This window comes from Paramormyrops kingsleyae, chromosome 18, assembly GCF_048594095.1.
Source record: "Paramormyrops kingsleyae isolate MSU_618 chromosome 18, PKINGS_0.4, whole genome shotgun sequence".
Lineage (NCBI taxonomy): Eukaryota > Metazoa > Chordata > Actinopteri > Osteoglossiformes > Mormyridae > Paramormyrops > Paramormyrops kingsleyae.
In genome coordinates this window covers 2,826,708-2,845,915 of record NC_132814.1, presented here as the reverse complement: position 1 = coordinate 2,845,915, position 19,208 = coordinate 2,826,708, and the positions used below count along the sequence as shown (strand labels likewise).

Sequence of the window (19,208 nt, the reverse complement as noted above, 5' to 3'; positions counted from 1 at the left end):
TCATTTTAACAAACATGAGGGGAAATTCAAAAGGCAAAGATGACATCATGCCTTACCTCAGCGCAGCTGTCCACCGCACAAACAGTGTGTCACCTTCCTTTAAAAAAAAAAAAAAAAAAAAAAAAAAAAAAGAAAAACGGCGGGAAACGGGGGCCACGCACAGACAGGGCCCCCCCCCTCACAGCACTCAGTCTATTAGTCACTCACTCACTCACTCACTCACTCACTCACTCACTCACTCACTCAGTCAGTCAGTCAGTCAGTCAGTCAGTCAGTCAGTTCTGCCTTTCGACAACAGGGGGCAGTAGAGGTGCACCATTCCCGGAAGCACTGCAATACCGGGTCGATGCGTGGAGCGGACGGGGCAAGCCCCACTTCCGGCTCCCTGTTCCAAAAATCCGTTTAATATGTGGTCCCCTCCATGGGGGACGTATCAGATATTAAACTGATAAGAACAGATACTACACTTGATCTTAGCCAAAAGGCCGAGAAGCGATACCCACAAATTGCGCCCCGCCGGGCGCCGGCATGCGGGATGCCGACGGAGCTGGCGCGGCTCAGCCCTCACCAGCCCCTCTGGCAGGTGTCGCCCGGCGAGTCCACGCGTGATCCAGGGAGACCACAGCCGCGCCACCGGGCACCTAACGCCAGCCGCTAAGCCGGGCCCAGTCTTCCTTTGACAGCAGCAGTGCAGCTCTGCTTGGGCAGAGCCTCCAAAAATACCATGAACTCATCGCTATCCCTCTCCACGGAAATCTTTAGTAAAAGGCGAAAGATTTATACGGGATGAAGAGAGACCCGAGTCGATATGGGGCCGCCGCCAAGCCCGTCGCCGTTAGCCGGGCCTGCGTGACGCCCCCGCTCGGAGTAGAATGCCCAGGGGCGTCGCAGCCGCCGTCCTCGGGGCCCCGACTCCTCCCTGTCCTCCTGTCCTCTCAAAAGACAGCAATCATTTTAACAAACATGAGGGGAAATTCAAAAGGCAAAGATGACATCATGCCTTACCTCAGCGCAGCTGTCCACCGCACAAACAGTGTGTCACCTTCCTTTAAAAAAAAAAAAAAAAAAAAAAAAAGAAAAACGGCGGGAAACGGGGGCCACGCACAGACAGGGCCCCCCCCCTCACAGCACTCAGTCTATTAGTCACTCACTCACTCACTCACTCACTCACTCAGTCAGTCAGTCAGTCAGTCAGTCAGTCAGTCAGTCAGTCAGTTCTGCCTTTCGACAACAGGGGGCAGTAGAGGTGCACCATTCCCGGAAGCACTGCAATACCGGGTCGATGCGTGGAGCGGACGGGGCAAGCCCCACTTCCGGCTCCCTGTTCCAAAAATCCGTTTAATATGTGGTCCCCTCCATGGGGGACGTATCAGATATTAAACTGATAAGAACAGATTTTTTTTTTTTTTTTTTATTCATCTTTAATCAACATTTCTGCATACAATCTAAAACCAACACATAAAACTATAAAGACATTTATCACACTACCCATAATAAGCTAACTTCAACACTAAAAGAAATACACATATAAATCACACTCCTAACCTATTCAATCATAAAACAACAACATATATAACACATATTATAAAACAATCATATAATACCACATACATAAAACTTCTAAAATACTTCAACCCTACAACACCATTACAACACACGTTAAAACAGTATTAAATACATAAATACAGCAGAAATCCTAAAATGTCTAAAAAGGTAAAACACTATCATCATCAACAATATCCCCATTAAAACTAAGGTCCCCCCCCGACTCGGCAGCAACTAAAAAAGAGCGTTCATTAGCAAAGTCCTGCTGCCCTGCATAAAAACGTCTCTCTTGGGGGGAGACCAAAACACTTTGCAGATCAATTAGCTCTAAGGGGAAGATCGCTTCTCGGCCTAAAGCAGTGTCCTCGTTCCTCCGGGCCTTCTTCCTCCTCCTGCATTGGACAAACCTGGAGGGAGAGGTTGCGCGCTTTTCAGCCACGGCCACTTGACCCTTACCAGGGGACTCCACCGAAGCGCTGGAAGCCGTGGACTCCCCATCAGCACCGGCGAAGGGCTGTTCCTCGCTGTTCTCAGCTCCCCTCTCGGCTCCCCCGTGCATCTCAGCGCAGCCCGGCAGTGCCTGCTGTCGGGCCCCGTCCACAGCCGAACCCCGAGCAACGGCGTCGGCCCAGGACGGTTTGCGCTGAGGGCAGCTCCGGGCCAGATGGTCCTCACCTCTGCACAGGTTACACCGGAGGGGGCCCTTGCAGTCCTTCGCCAGGTGACCGACGTCCAGGCATCTCCAGCACTTCATGGTGGTACAGGAGTCCGCGGTGTGGCCCAGGCCGTGGCACAAGCGGCAGGAGGAGGGTTGCCCGGAGTAAAAAAGGTAGCCCTTGCAACGACCTATAATAAAATAAGCAGGTGGGTGGCTATACCCGTCAGGGGAGCTAGCGTCGGGGCGCAGGCACACCCGGAACTGCCTGCGCCCAGTCCAGACACCCAGCTGGTCTCTCACGTCCCTGTGCCCAGGGACCACGTCGACAAACCTGCCCAGGAAGGCAGCCACCGCTTCAGCTGGAACGAAGGGGTCCAAGACGTGGACGGTGATCACTCTCCGGTCCAGCTTCCACAGTGGCTCCACGTCATAGAACATCCGGCGAAGCTCTTCCTCCAAGCGGCTGCATGCAGCCAACATCCTCTTGTAGCCCTCTTCCGTAGTGCAAGTCACATAGAAGAAGGCCGAAGACTGGTTGCGCTGCACACAGATGATGTCTTCCATGGTGAGTCCCAGGAGGCCGAAGAGCACCTCCCGGATGAAGCTCAGTCTCTCCGGGAAACTCTCCGGTTCCTCCTGGTGAGTCCACTTGAAGGCTGCTGTATGCCGGATGACTACGACGGTCCTGTGTGGGCTCCCGGACATCCTGGCGATGGTGGGCAAGAGAGTCCTCGGGAGCCGGGCAGGGAGTCGACGTGTCCTAGCTGGGTGCCTAAACTAATAAAAACTGGAAATAAAACCCCAAGCTCACCCTGCGGGAACGGCGGTCAAGCCACCCGAACCTGCACGTTAGGCTTGCAAGGGCTACCCAAAATAAAAAACACGCTAAAAAGAGACAACAGCTAACCCCGTGGCAGCGGCGGTCAAGCCACCTGCTGGTCACGCATTAGGTTCGCTGTTGCCTCCTCTAAAAAACCTGGCAGTAAAAAATCCCTCCAAAAAGCGCTGATAAGAACAGATACTACACTTGATCTTAGCCAAAAGGCCGAGAAGCGATACCCACAAATTGCGCCCCGCCGGGCGCCGGCATGCGGGATGCCGACGGAGCTGGCGCGGCTCAGCCCTCACCAGCCCCTCTGGCAGGTGTCGCCCGGCGAGTCCACGCGTGATCCAGGGAGACCACAGCCGCGCCACCGGGCACCTAACGCCAGCCGCTAAGCCGGGCCCAGTCTTCCTTTGACAGCAGCAGTGCAGCTCTGCTTGGGCAGAGCCTCCAAAAATACCATGAACTCATCGCTATCCCTCTCCACGGAAATCTTTAGTAAAAGGCGAAAGATTTATACGGGATGAAGAGAGACCCGAGTCGATATGGGGCCGCCGCCAAGCCCGTCGCCGTTAGCCGGGCCTGCGTGACGCCCCCGCTCGGAGTAGAATGCCCAGGGGCGTCGCAGCCGCCGTCCTCGGGGCCCCGACTCCTCCCTGTCCTCCTGTCCTCTCAAAAGACAGCAATCATTTTAACAAACATGAGGGGAAATTCAAAAGGCAAAGATGACATCATGCCTTACCTCAGCGCAGCTGTCCACCGCACAAACAGTGTGTCACCTTCCTTTAAAAAAAAAAAAAAAAAAAAAAAAAAAAAAGAAAAACGGCGGGAAACGGGGGCCACGCACAGACAGGGCCCCCCCCCTCACAGCACTCAGTCTATTAGTCACTCACTCACTCACTCACTCACTCACTCACTCACTCACTCACTCAGTCAGTCAGTCAGTCAGTCAGTCAGTTCTGCCTTTCGACAACAGGGGGCAGTAGAGGTGCACCATTCCCGGAAGCACTGCAATACCGGGTCGATGCGTGGAGCGGACGGGGCAAGCCCCACTTCCGGCTCCTTGTTCCAAAAATCCGTTTAATATGTGGTCCCCTCCATGGGGGACGTATCAGATATTAAACTGATAAGAACAGATACTACACTTGATCTTAGCCAAAAGGCCGAGAAGCGATACCCACAAATTGCGCCCCGCCGGGCGCCGGCATGCGGGATGCCGACGGAGCTGGCGCGGCTCAGCCCTCACCAGCCCCTCTGGCAGGTGTCGCCCGGCGAGTCCACGCGTGATCCAGGGAGACCACAGCCGCGCCACCGGGCACCTAACGCCAGCCGCTAAGCCGGGCCCAGTCTTCCTTTGACAGCAGCAGTGCAGCTCTGCTTGGGCAGAGCCTCCAAAAATACCATGAACTCATCGCTATCCCTCTCCACGGAAATCTTTAGTAAAAGGCGAAAGATTTATACGGGATGAAGAGAGACCCGAGTCGATATGGGGCCGCCGCCAAGCCCGTCGCCGTTAGCCGGGCCTGCGTGACGCCCCCGCTCGGAGTAGAATGCCCAGGGGCGTCGCAGCCGCCGTCCTCGGGGCCCCGACTCCTCCCTGTCCTCCTGTCCTCTCAAAAGACAGCAATCATTTTAACAAACATGAGGGGAAATTCAAAAGGCAAAGATGACATCATGCCTTACCTCAGCGCAGCTGTCCACCGCACAAACAGTGTGTCACCTTCCTTTAAAAAAAAAAAAAAAAAAAAAAAAAAAAAAGAAAAACGGCGGGAAACGGGGGCCACGCACAGACAGGGCCCCCCCCCTCACAGCACTCAGTCTATTAGTCACTCACTCACTCACTCACTCACTCACTCACTCACTCAGTCAGTCAGTCAGTCAGTCAGTCAGTCAGTTCTGCCTTTCGACAACAGGGGGCAGTAGAGGTGCACCATTCCCGGAAGCACTGCAATACCGGGTCGATGCGTGGAGCGGACGGGGCAAGCCCCACTTCCGGCTCCCTGTTCCAAAAATCCGTTTAATATGTGGTCCCCTCCATGGGGGACGTATCAGATATTAAACTGATAAGAACAGATTTTTTTTTTTTTTTTTTTTTTGTACCAGTCAGAGTTGGATACCCGTCGCTTCATCAACTCGGCCAACCTTCACTCATCATTCCGGCTATTTCAAATTCAATTACAATTTTTATTTCAATCAATAAAATATTACAATTATAATCTCCTTAAAAGGATTTCAAACAAGACATTAACACACCGTTAAAATTCAGCCCATATCAGAGTTTAAAATTTAAATATAAAATACATAAACCACACCAGACATTCAATAAATAAGCAAATATTAATCAAAAACCATTGAGTGTCAGTGGTTATTTTCAAAATCACCCCCAGGCTTAAAATCCCATTACAAAGGGTTTCCGATCCTTGTGAACTTTATGGTGTGACACTGAAAAAAAACATTAACGCACCACCAAGAAAGGCACAGTATAAGGTGCGTGCGTTCACAACTCACGTGCCACACCGACCTTCCTGGATGGAGCTCGTACTCACCAAGATGTTAGTGGGGCTATGGCCGCAGAAGGCCCTTCCACCTTTCCTTGGCCTCGTGGTAGCCCCACTGGATGATGTCCCGCTCCATCCTGAAATCCAAGTCCGCCACAATCTTTCGATATAATCCCCAGGCCCTCAAATCTGCCCCTTTATGGATGAGTGCCGACCTTGCATTCCAAAGTTCACGTTTGGTCATGCTGATCAGCAGCCACATCCGGGGCGGGAAGGGAGTCTGAGGACCTTGGGGCCACCCCATCATCACCTTATCGTAGGACAACACAAACTGCGGGTCTAGTTTCCTGCACAGGCCTTGCACTGATCTCCAGACCTCCCTGGCATACCCACAGTCCCAAAAGGCGTGCCTGAGGGTCTCCTCCTCTGAGCACTCGGGACGTGGGCAGCCTGAGTGTCTGGTCAGCTTGTGCCTGTACAGTACATCCCTGACCGGCAGCTTACCATGCACACACTGCCAGTTCAGGTCCTGCAGCCGGTTATCCAACCCCTTGGGCTGGATCCTGGTCCAGGTGTCCTTCTCCAGGCCCAGCACAGCACGGGTTCCCCTCTTCACCAGCACAGCCCGATACAGGGCTCGGTGCCTGGTGAGGGTCCCTGGGGGGAGACCTGCCGGAAGAGACTTACTCCACTTAATAGCATGGTGATAGTGGGTCGGCAGCGTCTCCGCCTTGGGCCCGGCGTTGGACCACGACGTCAACAGACGTCTCATGGGCAGGGCCAGCCACAAGTGAACAAAATACTGGTGGGGGTGTTCTAGGGGAGCCACCAGACGTGCACAGATCTGGGAGAAGAACAGGCAGTCAAGCTTGAGAGGGAAGTCAGGAACATCCCTCCCCCCACTGTCCTTTCCAAGGTACATCACTTCCCTCCTCACGTACTCATACCTGCCGCCCCAAACAAGGTTAAACACATCCTTAGTTAAGCCTCTCCGCATGAAGCGGGGCATGGGGAACACATGGGCGAGGTAGAGGAGGGTAGGAAGGATATCAACCTTCAAGGCGAGAACCTTACCCAGGAAGGACAGGGACCTGGCCTTCCACATCCCCATCTTCCGCCTGGCGATCGTCAAACGCTCTTCCCAGTTTACCCGGGCAGCACCTTTCGAAAGAAAGTTAACCCCCAACACCTTGAGAGGGCCGCCGCAGAGAGTGAGCCCCCCCGGGACGTCCTCTCTCGCCTTCCAGCTGCCAAAGTACTTGACCACCGACTTGCTAAGGTTAAGTGCAGCCCCGGAGGCCTTCCCGAACGCCTGCACCAAGCCCAGGGCGTGACCGAGCGCATGGTCCGAGCACACAAACAGAGTGGTATCGTCTGCGTACTGGGCCAGCTTTACCGTCAGGCCCCCACTCCCTGGCAGGATCAGGCCGTTGATACCTGGATGGGCACGGATGGCGCTCGCCAGCGGCTCTATATATAGAGCGTAGAGGAGGGGGGAGAGAGGGCAACCCTGCCTCACTCCACTTGACTGGGGAACCCAATCACTGAGGGAACCATTAATCGACACATGGCTACCAACCTCAGTATAAAGCGCATGAACCCATCCCAAGAACTTAGGCCCAAAACCTAGCCTGCTCAATACCCCAAACAGGAAGCAGTGGTCCACTCGGTCAAACGCCTTCTCCTGGTCCAAGCTAACGAGTGCCAGAGGGACATTCCTGTCCTCAGCCCAGGCGATCGCGTCCCGAATTAAATGTAAATTCCAAGTCGCAGATCGACCCGGGACCCCGCAAGTCTGGTCACTATGGACCAGGTGGGTCATGGCCTTTTTTAGGCGCTCAGTTAGGGTCTTTGCTATGATCTTTGCATCTACGCAAAGCATTGTCAGGGGTCTCCAGTTGCCAAGTTCGGCACGATCGCCCTTCTTGTACAACAAAGACAAGACCCCTGACCGCATGCTCTTGGTGAGCATGCCCTGACGCTGCACGTCCTCAGCCACTTCTAGCAGCTCCGGCCCGAGGACTTCCCAAAACGTGGAATAGAATTCCACGGGGAGTCCATCGAGACCAGGAACTTTGCGCCGGTTCATTTTGCCTAGCACCTCAGTCAGCTCGGCTAGAGTGAAGGGGGCATCTAAGCTGTCCCTTGCCTCACTGGGAAGACTAGGTTTGAGTTTAGATAAAAACTGCTCCCCTAGCTCAGGTTCGGTCTCCCTTTTCTTAAAAAGGTCACCGTAAAAACATTTAGCAACCTCCAGCATCCGGGCCGAATCGGAGACCAGGTTGCCTCCTTGGTCCCGGAGGGCAGTGAAACACTTTTCCTCACGGGCCAGTTTCACCTTATTAAAGAAGAAGGCTGTACATTTCTCATTCTCCTCCCTTTCCAAAGCCCTGGCCCAAAACAAGGAGGCCGCAGCCGATTGCTCGTGCAGGCCCCTCAGCTTAGCTTTGGCTGCCTGCACCTCCTCAAAGTTAAAAGCCCCTCCGTTGTTGTGGCGGGCATACTCCCTCTGCAGCCTGGTCTCTAGCCGTTGGATTTCGTAAAGCCTTTTAGCTTTACGCTGGCCGCAATAGTGGATAGCTAGAGCTCTAACCCTCTCTTTTACGCTCTCCCACCATGCAGCCGTGGAGACGTAGGCTGCCTTACAGCCCCGCCACGCAGTAAAATGATCCAGGAAGAGAGACCTAAAGTCTCTCTCTTCTAAGATCTCCACGTTCAGCTTCCAATAGCCCCTCCCGAAGGTAGGGGCGTCAATGGAAACTGTGGCCTCGACCGATGTATGGTCCGAGTACCACCGTGGAGACCTCAAAACCTTCCTAAAAACAACAGAGGGCGAAGCTAAAATATAATCAATACGGCTGCTGGCCCCACGACTGTTGTGCCAGGTATGGCCCGGATCTGTGGGGTTGCACGTTTTAAAACCATCAGAGAGGTTGAGGCTGCGGATCAAATTCCTAAAATGTTTAGTGCTGACATCCCCTTTCCCTTCTAAAAAAGTATTGAAGTCCCCTCCTAAAATTATGTGTCTATTAGTGACACAAAACTGGGCCAGCTCCTCAAAAAGCGCAATGCGGGACGAGGCCTCCACTGGAGCGTAAACGCACATCGCCCGGATGTGCTGACCTCTCCAGGTGGCGTCCACTCCCAAAACCCTTCCCTGCACTACAGTGAAGGTACTCACATTCTCAAAGGCCCGGTCACCAAAAAGGATGCCGACGCCTGAAGAATGGACACCACCAACGCTCCAGCAGGACTTACCCCTCTTCCACGCTTGTGAGAAAAGAGCCACGTCCCGCTGGTCCCTGAGGTGGACTTCCTGCAAGAAACAGAGATTGAAAGGGGAGGATGTCAGTTCATCAAAGACCGCGGCCCTTTTGACTGGGTTCCTCAACCCTCTGACGTTAACAGTAAAAATTTTAAAACCAGCCATGGGGGGATTAAAAGAAGAATAAAACAATAAGACATTAAAACCATAAAAATTTTTAAAAACTATAAACCCTAAAACCAGCTATTAAGACCCCTGTTCCCCCTCCCCACTCATGCCCAGAATTTTCCCCAGCATGGAGTCCTCCAGGTAGGCCTGGTCGTTTGGTGAAACCTCCAGGCCCGAAAAGGTAATGTCCTCCTGGGGAAGGGCTGGGGACAACATTGACAAATTCCAACTTATATCTTCTGTTTTGGGGGCGGGGGGCGATACGACCTGTACAGGGGCCTCAGCTGGGGGCGCCGCCTCCTTGGGGGTACCTGTTGCCTCCTCTGCTTCCTTCCTCGTCTTCTTAGTTTTGTCCTTGGGGTCACCCTTCTTCTTCCTTTTGGTGACCCCGGCCCGGGCCTGCGGGGACTGCCCAGCCTGAGCCCGGGGCCCCTCAGCCCCCAACGGGGTCTTCACTGGGGACCTGGCCACTTCTTCCTGGGCCCCCACTGACCTCTCCTGAGGCCCCCCTGGCTTTGGGGCAGGGAGCAGCTCCCGGTCCGGCACCCGCCTCACCTGCCCACCACCCGCCAGAACGCCCGCATAGGAGCGCTGGGGGCAGACACGGGCCAGGTGCTCCTCGCTGCTACAGTGGCGGCAACGTTGGGGGCCCTTACAGTCCTTAGCCATGTGCCCGGGCTCAAGGCAGTTACGGCACTTAAGGTCCGGGCAGTCCTCCGCCTTGTGTCCCTGGCCCTGGCACGACCGGCAGAAGGTAGGCTGACCAGTGTAGAACAGGTACCCCCTGTTGGGCCCGATGGAAAAGTAGGCTGGGGGATGAAGATATCCCCCCTTTCCATCCGGCCGCAGTCGCACCTGAAACTGGCGGCGCCCATTCCACACACCCAGCTCGTCCCGGACGTCTCTGTGTCCTGGTAAAACCTCAACGTGTTTAGTGAGGAAATGGCAGACGGCCTCCGCCGACACGTAAGGATTGAACACATGCACCGTTACCACCCGCTTGTCCGTAAACCACAAGGGCTCAACCGAGTACATATTCAAGAGCGGGTGGTCGGACTTGCTCTGCTCCAGCACCCTCCGGTATGCCTCCTCAGAGGCCAAGGTAACATCCAGAAACCTCTGGGGATGGTTCCTCTGGACGCAGATCAGGTCCTCCAGCTTAAAGCCCAGCACACCAAAGACAACCTCCCGGATGAAGAAGACCCTGTCGTGAAACTGGGCCTCTCCATCCAGGTTCCTCCAACGGAACCGGGCCGTGTTAAGCAGACCGCCACCTACCATCGGACCCGGTCCGGAGGAGGGGGTCGTCCCGGCCACTGGAGCCGCCGCTGGGGCCGTCACTGCCGTCCTGGGAGCCGTAGCTGCCATCCTCCAGCTGTGGTGCTCCGGCATCAGCCGTCCCACTCGGAGTGGAGCAAGGCGCAGTGTTCCAGAGGTCCTTCCGCCGTAGTCCAAGACGAGCTGAGCTAAAAACTAGACTAAAAAATAAAATAATAAAAGTGAATAAAAACAAACAAGGGCTGAAAAACACTAAAACAGGATACCAAGGTTCACCCCGTGGCAGCGGCGGTCAGGCCACCTGCTGGGCACGCATTAGGATCCCCTTGGTATCCGCTAAACTAAAAAACACGACGGGTAAAACGGCTAAGAAAAACGCCAAAAGTTTTTAAAAACTTGATCTTAGCCAAAAGGCCGAGAAGCGATACCCACAAATTGCGCCCCGCCGGGCGCCGGCATGCGGGATGCCGACGGAGCTGGCGCGGCTCAGCCCTCACCAGCCCCTCTGGCAGGTGTCGCCCGGCGAGTCCACGCGTGATCCAGGGAGACCACAGCCGCGCCACCGGGCACCTAACGCCAGCCGCTAAGCCGGGCCCAGTCTTCCTTTGACAGCAGCAGTGCAGCTCTGCTTGGGCAGAGCCTCCAAAAATACCATGAACTCATCGCTATCCCTCTCCACGGAAATCTTTAGTAAAAGGCGAAAGATTTATACGGGATGAAGAGAGACCCGAGTCGATATGGGGCCGCCGCCAAGCCCGTCGCCGTTAGCCGGGCCTGCGTGACGCCCCCGCTCGGAGTAGAATGCCCAGGGGCGTCGCAGCCGCCGTCCTCGGGGCCCCGACTCCTCCCTGTCCTCCTGTCCTCTCAAAAGACAGCAATCATTTTAACAAACATGAGGGGAAATTCAAAAGGCAAAGATGACATCATGCCTTACCTCAGCGCAGCTGTCCACCGCACAAACAGTGTGTCACCTTCCTTTAAAAAAAAAAAAAAAAAAAAAAAAAAAAAAGAAAAACGGCGGGAAACGGGGGCCACGCACAGACAGGGCCCCCCCCCTCACAGCACTCAGTCTATTAGTCACTCACTCACTCACTCACTCACTCACTCACTCACTCACTCACTCAGTCAGTCAGTCAGTCAGTCAGTCAGTCAGTTCTGCCTTTCGACAACAGGGGGCAGTAGAGGTGCACCATTCCCGGAAGCACTGCAATACCGGGTCGATGCGTGGAGCGGACGGGGCAAGCCCCACTTCCGGCTCCCTGTTCCAAAAATCCGTTTAATATGTGGTCCCCTCCATGGGGGACGTATCAGATATTAAACTGATAAGAACAGATACTACACTTGATCTTAGCCAAAAGGCCGAGAAGCGATACCCACAAATTGCGCCCCGCCGGGCGCCGGCATGCGGGATGCCGACGGAGCTGGCGCGGCTCAGCCCTCACCAGCCCCTCTGGCAGGTGTCGCCCGGCGAGTCCACGCGTGATCCAGGGAGACCACAGCCGCGCCACCGGGCACCTAACGCCAGCCGCTAAGCCGGGCCCAGTCTTCCTTTGACAGCAGCAGTGCAGCTCTGCTTGGGCAGAGCCTCCAAAAATACCATGAACTCATCGCTATCCCTCTCCACGGAAATCTTTAGTAAAAGGCGAAAGATTTATACGGGATGAAGAGAGACCCGAGTCGATATGGGGCCGCCGCCAAGCCCGTCGCCGTTAGCCGGGCCTGCGTGACGCCCCCGCTCGGAGTAGAATGCCCAGGGGCGTCGCAGCCGCCGTCCTCGGGGCCCCGACTCCTCCCTGTCCTCCTGTCCTCTCAAAAGACAGCAATCATTTTAACAAACATGAGGGGAAATTCAAAAGGCAAAGATGACATCATGCCTTACCTCAGCGCAGCTGTCCACCGCACAAACAGTGTGTCACCTTCCTTTAAAAAAAAAAAAAAAAAAAAAAAAAAAAAAGAAAAACGGCGGGAAACGGGGGCCACGCACAGACAGGGCCCCCCCCCTCACAGCACTCAGTCTATTAGTCACTCACTCACTCACTCACTCACTCACTCACTCACTCACTCAGTCAGTCAGTCAGTCAGTTCTGCCTTTCGACAACAGGGGGCAGTAGAGGTGCACCATTCCCGGAAGCACTGCAATACCGGGTCGATGCGTGGAGCGGACGGGGCAAGCCCCACTTCCGGCTCCCTGTTCCAAAAATCCGTTTAATATGTGGTCCCCTCCATGGGGGACGTATCAGATATTAAACTGATAAGAACAGATACTACACTTGATCTTAGCCAAAAGGCCGAGAAGCGATACCCACAAATTGCGCCCCGCCGGGCGCCGGCATGCGGGATGCCGACGGAGCTGGCGCGGCTCAGCCCTCACCAGCCCCTCTGGCAGGTGTCGCCCGGCGAGTCCACGCGTGATCCAGGGAGACCACAGCCGCGCCACCGGGCACCTAACGCCAGCCGCTAAGCCGGGCCCAGTCTTCCTTTGACAGCAGCAGTGCAGCTCTGCTTGGGCAGAGCCTCCAAAAATACCATGAACTCATCGCTATCCCTCTCCACGGAAATCTTTAGTAAAAGGCGAAAGATTTATACGGGATGAAGAGAGACCCGAGTCGATATGGGGCCGCCGCCAAGCCCGTCGCCGTTAGCCGGGCCTGCGTGACGCCCCCGCTCGGAGTAGAATGCCCAGGGGCGTCGCAGCCGCCGTCCTCGGGGCCCCGACTCCTCCCTGTCCTCCTGTCCTCTCAAAAGACAGCAATCATTTTAACAAACATGAGGGGAAATTCAAAAGGCAAAGATGACATCATGCCTTACCTCAGCGCAGCTGTCCACCGCACAAACAGTGTGTCACCTTCCTTTAAAAAAAAAAAAAAAAAAAAAAAAAAAAAAGAAAAACGGCGGGAAACGGGGGCCACGCACAGACAGGGCCCCCCCCCTCACAGCACTCAGTCTATTAGTCACTCACTCACTCACTCACTCACTCACTCACTCACTCAGTCAGTCAGTCAGTCAGTCAGTCAGTTCTGCCTTTCGACAACAGGGGGCAGTAGAGGTGCACCATTCCCGGAAGCACTGCAATACCGGGTCGATGCGTGGAGCGGACGGGGCAAGCCCCACTTCCGGCTCCCTGTTCCAAAAATCCGTTTAATATGTGGTCCCCTCCATGGGGGACGTATCAGATATTAAACTGATAAGAACAGATACTACACTTGATCTTAGCCAAAAGGCCGAGAAGCGATACCCACAAATTGCGCCCCGCCGGGCGCCGGCATGCGGGATGCCGACGGAGCTGGCGCGGCTCAGCCCTCACCAGCCCCTCTGGCAGGTGTCGCCCGGCGAGTCCACGCGTGATCCAGGGAGACCACAGCCGCGCCACCGGGCACCTAACGCCAGCCGCTAAGCCGGGCCCAGTCTTCCTTTGACAGCAGCAGTGCAGCTCTGCTTGGGCAGAGCCTCCAAAAATACCATGAACTCATCGCTATCCCTCTCCACGGAAATCTTTAGTAAAAGGCGAAAGATTTATACGGGATGAAGAGAGACCCGAGTCGATATGGGGCCGCCGCCAAGCCCGTCGCCGTTAGCCGGGCCTGCGTGACGCCCCCGCTCGGAGTAGAATGCCCAGGGGCGTCGCAGCCGCCGTCCTCGGGGCCCCGACTCCTCCCTGTCCTCCTGTCCTCTCAAAAGACAGCAATCATTTTAACAAACATGAGGGGAAATTCAAAAGGCAAAGATGACATCATGCCTTACCTCAGCGCAGCTGTCCACCGCACAAACAGTGTGTCACCTTCCTTTAAAAAAAAAAAAAAAAAAAAAAAAAGAAAAACGGCGGGAAACGGGGGCCACGCACAGACAGGGCCCCCCCCCTCACAGCACTCAGTCTATTAGTCACTCACTCACTCACTCACTCACTCACTCACTCACTCACTCAGTCAGTCAGTCAGTCAGTTCTGCCTTTCGACAACAGGGGGCAGTAGAGGTGCACCATTCCCGGAAGCACTGCAATACCGGGTCGATGCGTGGAGCGGACGGGGCAAGCCCCACTTCCGGCTCCCTGTTCCAAAAATCCGTTTAATATGTGGTCCCCTCCATGGGGGACGTATCAGATATTAAACTGATAAGAACAGATACTACACTTGATCTTAGCCAAAAGGCCGAGAAGCGATACCCACAAATTGCGCCCCGCCGGGCGCCGGCATGCGGGATGCCGACGGAGCTGGCGCGGCTCAGCCCTCACCAGCCCCTCTGGCAGGTGTCGCCCGGCGAGTCCACGCGTGATCCAGGGAGACCACAGCCGCGCCACCGGGCACCTAACGCCAGCCGCTAAGCCGGGCCCAGTCTTCCTTTGACAGCAGCAGTGCAGCTCTGCTTGGGCAGAGCCTCCAAAAATACCATGAACTCATCGCTATCCCTCTCCACGGAAATCTTTAGTAAAAGGCGAAAGATTTATACGGGATGAAGAGAGACCCGAGTCGATATGGGGCCGCCGCCAAGCCCGTCGCCGTTAGCCGGGCCTGCGTGACGCCCCCGCTCGGAGTAGAATGCCCAGGGGCGTCGCAGCCGCCGTCCTCGGGGCCCCGACTCCTCCCTGTCCTCCTGTCCTCTCAAAAGACAGCAATCATTTTAACAAACATGAGGGGAAATTCAAAAGGCAAAGATGACATCATGCCTTACCTCAGCGCAGCTGTCCACCGCACAAACAGTGTGTCACCTTCCTTTAAAAAAAAAAAAAAAAAAAAAAAAAAAAAAGAAAAACGGCGGGAAACGGGGGCCACGCACAGACAGGGCCCCCCCCCTCACAGCACTCAGTCTATTAGTCACTCACTCACTCACTCACTCACTCACTCACTCACTCAGTCAGTCAGTCAGTCAGTCAGTCAGTTCTGCCTTTCGACAACAGGGGGCAGTAGAGGTGCACCATTCCCGGAAGCACTGCAATACCGGGTCGATGCGTGGAGCGGACGGGGCAAGCCCCACTTCCGGCTCCCTGTTCCAAAAATCCGTTTAATATGTGGTCCCCTCCATGGGGGACGTATCAGATATTAAACTGATAAGAACAGATTTTTTTTTTTTTTTTTTTTTTTTTTATTCATCTTTAATCAACATTTCTGCATACAATCTAAAACCAACACATAAAACTATAAAGACATTTATCACACTACCCATAATAAGCTAACTTCAACACTAAAAGAAATACACATATAAATCACACTCCTAACCTATTCAATCATAAAACAACAACATATATAACACATATTATAAAACAATCATATAATACCACATACATAAAACTTCTAAAATACTTCAACCCTACAACACCATTACAACACACGTTAAAACAGTATTAAATACATAAATACAGCAGAAATCCTAAAATGTCTAAAAAGGTAAAACACTATCATCATCAACAATATCCCCATTAAAACTAAGGTCCCCCCCCGACTCGGCAGCAACTAAAAAAGAGCGTTCATTAGCAAAGTCCTGCTGCCCTGCATAAAAACGTCTCTCTTGGGGGGAGACCAAAACACTTTGCAGATCAATTAGCTCTAAGGGGAAGATCGCTTCTCGGCCTAAAGCAGTGTCCTCGTTCCTCCGGGCCTTCTTCCTCCTCCTGCATTGGACAAACCTGGAGGGAGAGGTTGCGCGCTTTTCAGCCACGGCCACTTGACCCTTACCAGGGGACTCCACCGAAGCGCTGGAAGCCGTGGACTCCCCATCAGCACCGGCGAAGGGCTGTTCCTCGCTGTTCTCAGCTCCCCTCTCGGCTCCCCCGTGCATCTCAGCGCAGCCCGGCAGTGCCTGCTGTCGGGCCCCGTCCACAGCCGAACCCCGAGCAACGGCGTCGGCCCAGGACGGTTTGCGCTGAGGGCAGCTCCGGGCCAGATGGTCCTCACCTCTGCACAGGTTACACCGGAGGGGGCCCTTGCAGTCCTTCGCCAGGTGACCGACGTCCAGGCATCTCCAGCACTTCATGGTGGTACAGGAGTCCGCGGTGTGGCCCAGGCCGTGGCACAAGCGGCAGGAGGAGGGTTGCCCGGAGTAAAAAAGGTAGCCCTTGCAACGACCTATAATAAAATAAGCAGGTGGGTGGCTATACCCGTCAGGGGAGCTAGCGTCGGGGCGCAGGCACACCCGGAACTGCCTGCGCCCAGTCCAGACACCCAGCTGGTCTCTCACGTCCCTGTGCCCAGGGACCACGTCGACAAACCTGCCCAGGAAGGCAGCCACCGCTTCAGCTGGAACGAAGGGGTCCAAGACGTGGACGGTGATCACTCTCCGGTCCAGCTTCCACAGTGGCTCCACGTCATAGAACATCCGGCGAAGCTCTTCCTCCAAGCGGCTGCATGCAGCCAACATCCTCTTATAGCCCTCTTCCGTAGTGCAAGTCACATAAAAGAAGGCCGAAGACTGGTTGCGCTGCACACAGATGATGTCTTCCATGGTGAGTCCCAGGAGGCCGAAGAGCACCTCCCGGATGAAGCACAGTCTCTCCGGGAAACTCTCCGGTTCCTCCTGGTGAGTCCACTTGAAGGCTGCTGTATGCCGGATGACTACGACGGTCCTGTGTGGGCTCCCGGACATCCTGGCGATGGTGGGCAAGAGAGTCCTCGGGAGCCGGGCAGGGAGTCGACGTGTCCTAGCTGGGTGCCTAAACTAATAAAAGCTGGAAATAAAACCCCAAGCTCACCCTGCGGGAACGGCGGTCAAGCCACCCGAACCTGCACGTTAGGCTTGCAAGGGCTACCCAAAATAAAAAAAAGCGCTAAAAGGAGACAACAGCTAGCCCCGTGGCAGCGGCGGTCAAGCCACCTGCTGGTCACGCTTTAGGTTCGCTGTTGCCTCCACTAAAAAACCTGGCAATAAAAATCCCTCCAAAAAGCAGCACTTGATCTTAGCCAAAAGGCCGAGAAGCGATACCCACAAATTGCGCCCCGCCGGGCGCCGGCATGCGGGATGCCGACGGAGCTGGCGCGGCTCAGCCCTCACCAGCCCCTCTGGCAGGTGTCGCCCGGCGAGTCCACGCGTGATCCAGGGAGACCACAGCCGCGCCACCGGGCACCTAACGCCAGCCGCTAAGCCGGGCCCAGTCTTCCTTTGACAGCAGCAGTGCAGCTCTGCTTGGGCAGAGCCTCCAAAAATACCATGAACTCATCGCTATCCCTCTCCACGGAAATCTTTAGTAAAAGGCGAAAGATTTATACGGGATGAAGAGAGACCCGAGTCGATATGGGGCCGCCGCCAAGCCCGTCGCCGTTAGCCGGGCCTGCGTGACGCCCCCGCTCGGAGTAGAATGCCCAGGGGCGTCGCAGCCGCCGTCCTCGGGGCCCCGACTCCTCCCTGTCCTCCTGTCCTCTCAAAAGACAGCAATCATTTTAACAAACATGAGGGGAAATTCAAAAGGCAAAGATGACATCATGCCTTACCTCAGCGCAGCTGTCCACCGCACAAACAGTGTGTCACCTTCCTTTAAAAAAAAAAAAAAAAAAAAAAAAAAAAAAGAAAAACGGCGGGAAACGGGGGCCACGCACAGACAGGGCCCCCCCCCTCACAGCACTCAGTCTATTAGTCACTCACTCACTCACTCACTCACTCACTCACTCACTCACTCACTCAGTCAGTCAGTCAGTCAGTCAGTCAGTCAGTTCTGCCTTTCGACAACAGGGGGCAGTAGAGGTGCACCATTCCCGGAAGCACTGCAATACCGGGTCGATGCGTGGAGCGGACGGGGCAAGCCCCACTTCCGGCTCCCTGTTCCAAAAATCCGTTTAATATGTGGTCCCCTCCATGGGGGACGTATCAGATATTAAACTGATAAGAACAGATACTACACTTGATCTTAGCCAAAAGGCCGAGAAGCGATACCCACAAATTGCGCCCCGCCGGGCGCCGGCATGCGGGATGCCGACGGAGCTGGCGCGGCTCAGCCCTCACCAGCCCCTCTGGCAGGTGTCGCCCGGCGAGTCCACGCGTGATCCAGGGAGACCACAGCCGCGCCACCGGGCACCTAACGCCAGCCGCTAAGCCGGGCCCAGTCTTCCTTTGACAGCAGCAGTGCAGCTCTGCTTGGGCAGAGCCTCCAAAAATACCATGAACTCATCGCTATCCCTCTCCACGGAAATCTTTAGTAAAAGGCGAAAGATTTATACGGGATGAAGAGAGACCCGAGTCGATATGGGGCCGCCGCCAAGCCCGTCGCCGTTAGCCGGGCCTGCGTGACGCCCCCGCTCGGAGTAGAATGCCCAGGGGCGTCGCAGCCGCCGTCCTCGGGGCCCCGACTCCTCCCTGTCCTCCTGTCCTCTCAAAAGACAGCAATCATTTTAACAAACATGAGGGGAAATTCAAAAGGCAAAGATGACATCATGCCTTACCTCAGCGCAGCTGTCCACCGCACAAACAGTGTGTCACCTTCCTTTAAAAAAAAAAAAAAAAAAAAAAAAAAAAAAGAAAAACGGCGGGAAACGGGGGCCACGCACAGACAGGGCCCCCCCCCTCACAGCACTCAGTCTATTAGTCACTCACTCACTCACTCACTCACTCACTCACTCACTCACTCACTCACTCAGTCAGTCAGTCAGTCAGTCAGTCAGTCAGTTCTGCCTTTCGACAACAGGGGGCAGTAGAGGTGCACCATTCCCGGAAGCACTGCAATACCGGGTCGATGCGTGGAGCGGACGGGGCAAGCCCCACTTCCGGCTCCCTGTTCCAAAAATCCGTTTAATATGTGGTCCCCTCCATGGGGGACGTATCAGATATTAAACTGATAAGAACAGATACTACACTTGATCTTAGCCAAAAGGCCGAGAAGCGATACCCACAAATTGCGCCCCGCCGGGCGCCGGCATGCGGGATGCCGACGGAGCTGGCGCGGCTCAGCCCTCACCAGCCCCTCTGGCAGGTGTCGCCCGGCGAGTCCACGCGTGATCCAGGGAGACCACAGCCGCGCCACCGGGCACCTAACGCCAGCCGCTAAGCCGGGCCCAG

General features: G+C 55.1%; 19 non-coding genes and 3 pseudogenes across 19 annotated transcripts; all 22 read right to left on the bottom strand.

Annotated features, from left to right (window-relative positions):
• Positions 1–305: 305 nt before the first annotated feature.
• Positions 306–497, bottom strand: LOC140579841 (U2 spliceosomal RNA). Its single transcript, XR_011983689.1, has one exon. It is a non-coding gene; the product is annotated as a U2 spliceosomal RNA (small nuclear RNA).
• A 195-nt stretch (positions 498–692) lies between these two features.
• On the bottom strand, positions 693–806 carry LOC140580197 (U5 spliceosomal RNA). The gene has a single exon (XR_011983961.1). It is a non-coding gene; the product is annotated as a U5 spliceosomal RNA (small nuclear RNA).
• A 435-nt stretch (positions 807–1,241) lies between these two features.
• On the bottom strand, positions 1,242–1,468 carry LOC140579917 (U2 spliceosomal RNA; annotated as a pseudogene).
• A 1,680-nt stretch (positions 1,469–3,148) lies between these two features.
• Positions 3,149–3,260, bottom strand: LOC140579983 (U2 spliceosomal RNA; annotated as a pseudogene).
• A 195-nt stretch (positions 3,261–3,455) lies between these two features.
• On the bottom strand, positions 3,456–3,569 carry LOC140580196 (U5 spliceosomal RNA). The gene has a single exon (XR_011983960.1). It is a non-coding gene; the product is annotated as a U5 spliceosomal RNA (small nuclear RNA).
• Positions 3,570–4,009: 440 nt separating this feature from the next.
• On the bottom strand, positions 4,010–4,201 carry LOC140580258 (U2 spliceosomal RNA). The gene has a single exon (XR_011984016.1). It is a non-coding gene; the product is annotated as a U2 spliceosomal RNA (small nuclear RNA).
• A 195-nt stretch (positions 4,202–4,396) lies between these two features.
• Positions 4,397–4,510, bottom strand: LOC140580195 (U5 spliceosomal RNA). The gene has a single exon (XR_011983959.1). It is a non-coding gene; the product is annotated as a U5 spliceosomal RNA (small nuclear RNA).
• Positions 4,511–4,946: 436 nt separating this feature from the next.
• Positions 4,947–5,137, bottom strand: LOC140579966 (U2 spliceosomal RNA). The gene has a single exon (XR_011983757.1). It is a non-coding gene; the product is annotated as a U2 spliceosomal RNA (small nuclear RNA).
• A 5,719-nt stretch (positions 5,138–10,856) lies between these two features.
• Positions 10,857–10,970, bottom strand: LOC140580194 (U5 spliceosomal RNA). Its single transcript, XR_011983958.1, has one exon. It is a non-coding gene; the product is annotated as a U5 spliceosomal RNA (small nuclear RNA).
• A 444-nt stretch (positions 10,971–11,414) lies between these two features.
• Positions 11,415–11,606, bottom strand: LOC140579840 (U2 spliceosomal RNA). The gene has a single exon (XR_011983688.1). It is a non-coding gene; the product is annotated as a U2 spliceosomal RNA (small nuclear RNA).
• A 195-nt stretch (positions 11,607–11,801) lies between these two features.
• LOC140580193 (U5 spliceosomal RNA) lies at positions 11,802–11,915 on the bottom strand. Its single transcript, XR_011983957.1, has one exon. It is a non-coding gene; the product is annotated as a U5 spliceosomal RNA (small nuclear RNA).
• A 428-nt stretch (positions 11,916–12,343) lies between these two features.
• Positions 12,344–12,535, bottom strand: LOC140579839 (U2 spliceosomal RNA). Its single transcript, XR_011983687.1, has one exon. It is a non-coding gene; the product is annotated as a U2 spliceosomal RNA (small nuclear RNA).
• A 195-nt stretch (positions 12,536–12,730) lies between these two features.
• Positions 12,731–12,844, bottom strand: LOC140580192 (U5 spliceosomal RNA). The gene has a single exon (XR_011983956.1). It is a non-coding gene; the product is annotated as a U5 spliceosomal RNA (small nuclear RNA).
• Positions 12,845–13,276: 432 nt separating this feature from the next.
• LOC140579838 (U2 spliceosomal RNA) lies at positions 13,277–13,468 on the bottom strand. Its single transcript, XR_011983686.1, has one exon. It is a non-coding gene; the product is annotated as a U2 spliceosomal RNA (small nuclear RNA).
• Positions 13,469–13,663: 195 nt separating this feature from the next.
• LOC140580189 (U5 spliceosomal RNA) lies at positions 13,664–13,777 on the bottom strand. Its single transcript, XR_011983954.1, has one exon. It is a non-coding gene; the product is annotated as a U5 spliceosomal RNA (small nuclear RNA).
• A 423-nt stretch (positions 13,778–14,200) lies between these two features.
• LOC140579837 (U2 spliceosomal RNA) lies at positions 14,201–14,392 on the bottom strand. The gene has a single exon (XR_011983685.1). It is a non-coding gene; the product is annotated as a U2 spliceosomal RNA (small nuclear RNA).
• A 195-nt stretch (positions 14,393–14,587) lies between these two features.
• Positions 14,588–14,701, bottom strand: LOC140580188 (U5 spliceosomal RNA). The gene has a single exon (XR_011983953.1). It is a non-coding gene; the product is annotated as a U5 spliceosomal RNA (small nuclear RNA).
• Positions 14,702–15,133: 432 nt separating this feature from the next.
• Positions 15,134–15,368, bottom strand: LOC140579934 (U2 spliceosomal RNA; annotated as a pseudogene).
• A 1,969-nt stretch (positions 15,369–17,337) lies between these two features.
• On the bottom strand, positions 17,338–17,451 carry LOC140580187 (U5 spliceosomal RNA). The gene has a single exon (XR_011983952.1). It is a non-coding gene; the product is annotated as a U5 spliceosomal RNA (small nuclear RNA).
• Positions 17,452–17,895: 444 nt separating this feature from the next.
• LOC140579836 (U2 spliceosomal RNA) lies at positions 17,896–18,087 on the bottom strand. Its single transcript, XR_011983684.1, has one exon. It is a non-coding gene; the product is annotated as a U2 spliceosomal RNA (small nuclear RNA).
• Positions 18,088–18,282: 195 nt separating this feature from the next.
• On the bottom strand, positions 18,283–18,396 carry LOC140580186 (U5 spliceosomal RNA). The gene has a single exon (XR_011983951.1). It is a non-coding gene; the product is annotated as a U5 spliceosomal RNA (small nuclear RNA).
• Positions 18,397–18,844: 448 nt separating this feature from the next.
• Positions 18,845–19,036, bottom strand: LOC140579834 (U2 spliceosomal RNA). The gene has a single exon (XR_011983683.1). It is a non-coding gene; the product is annotated as a U2 spliceosomal RNA (small nuclear RNA).
• Between the last annotated feature and the right edge of the window lie 172 nt (positions 19,037–19,208).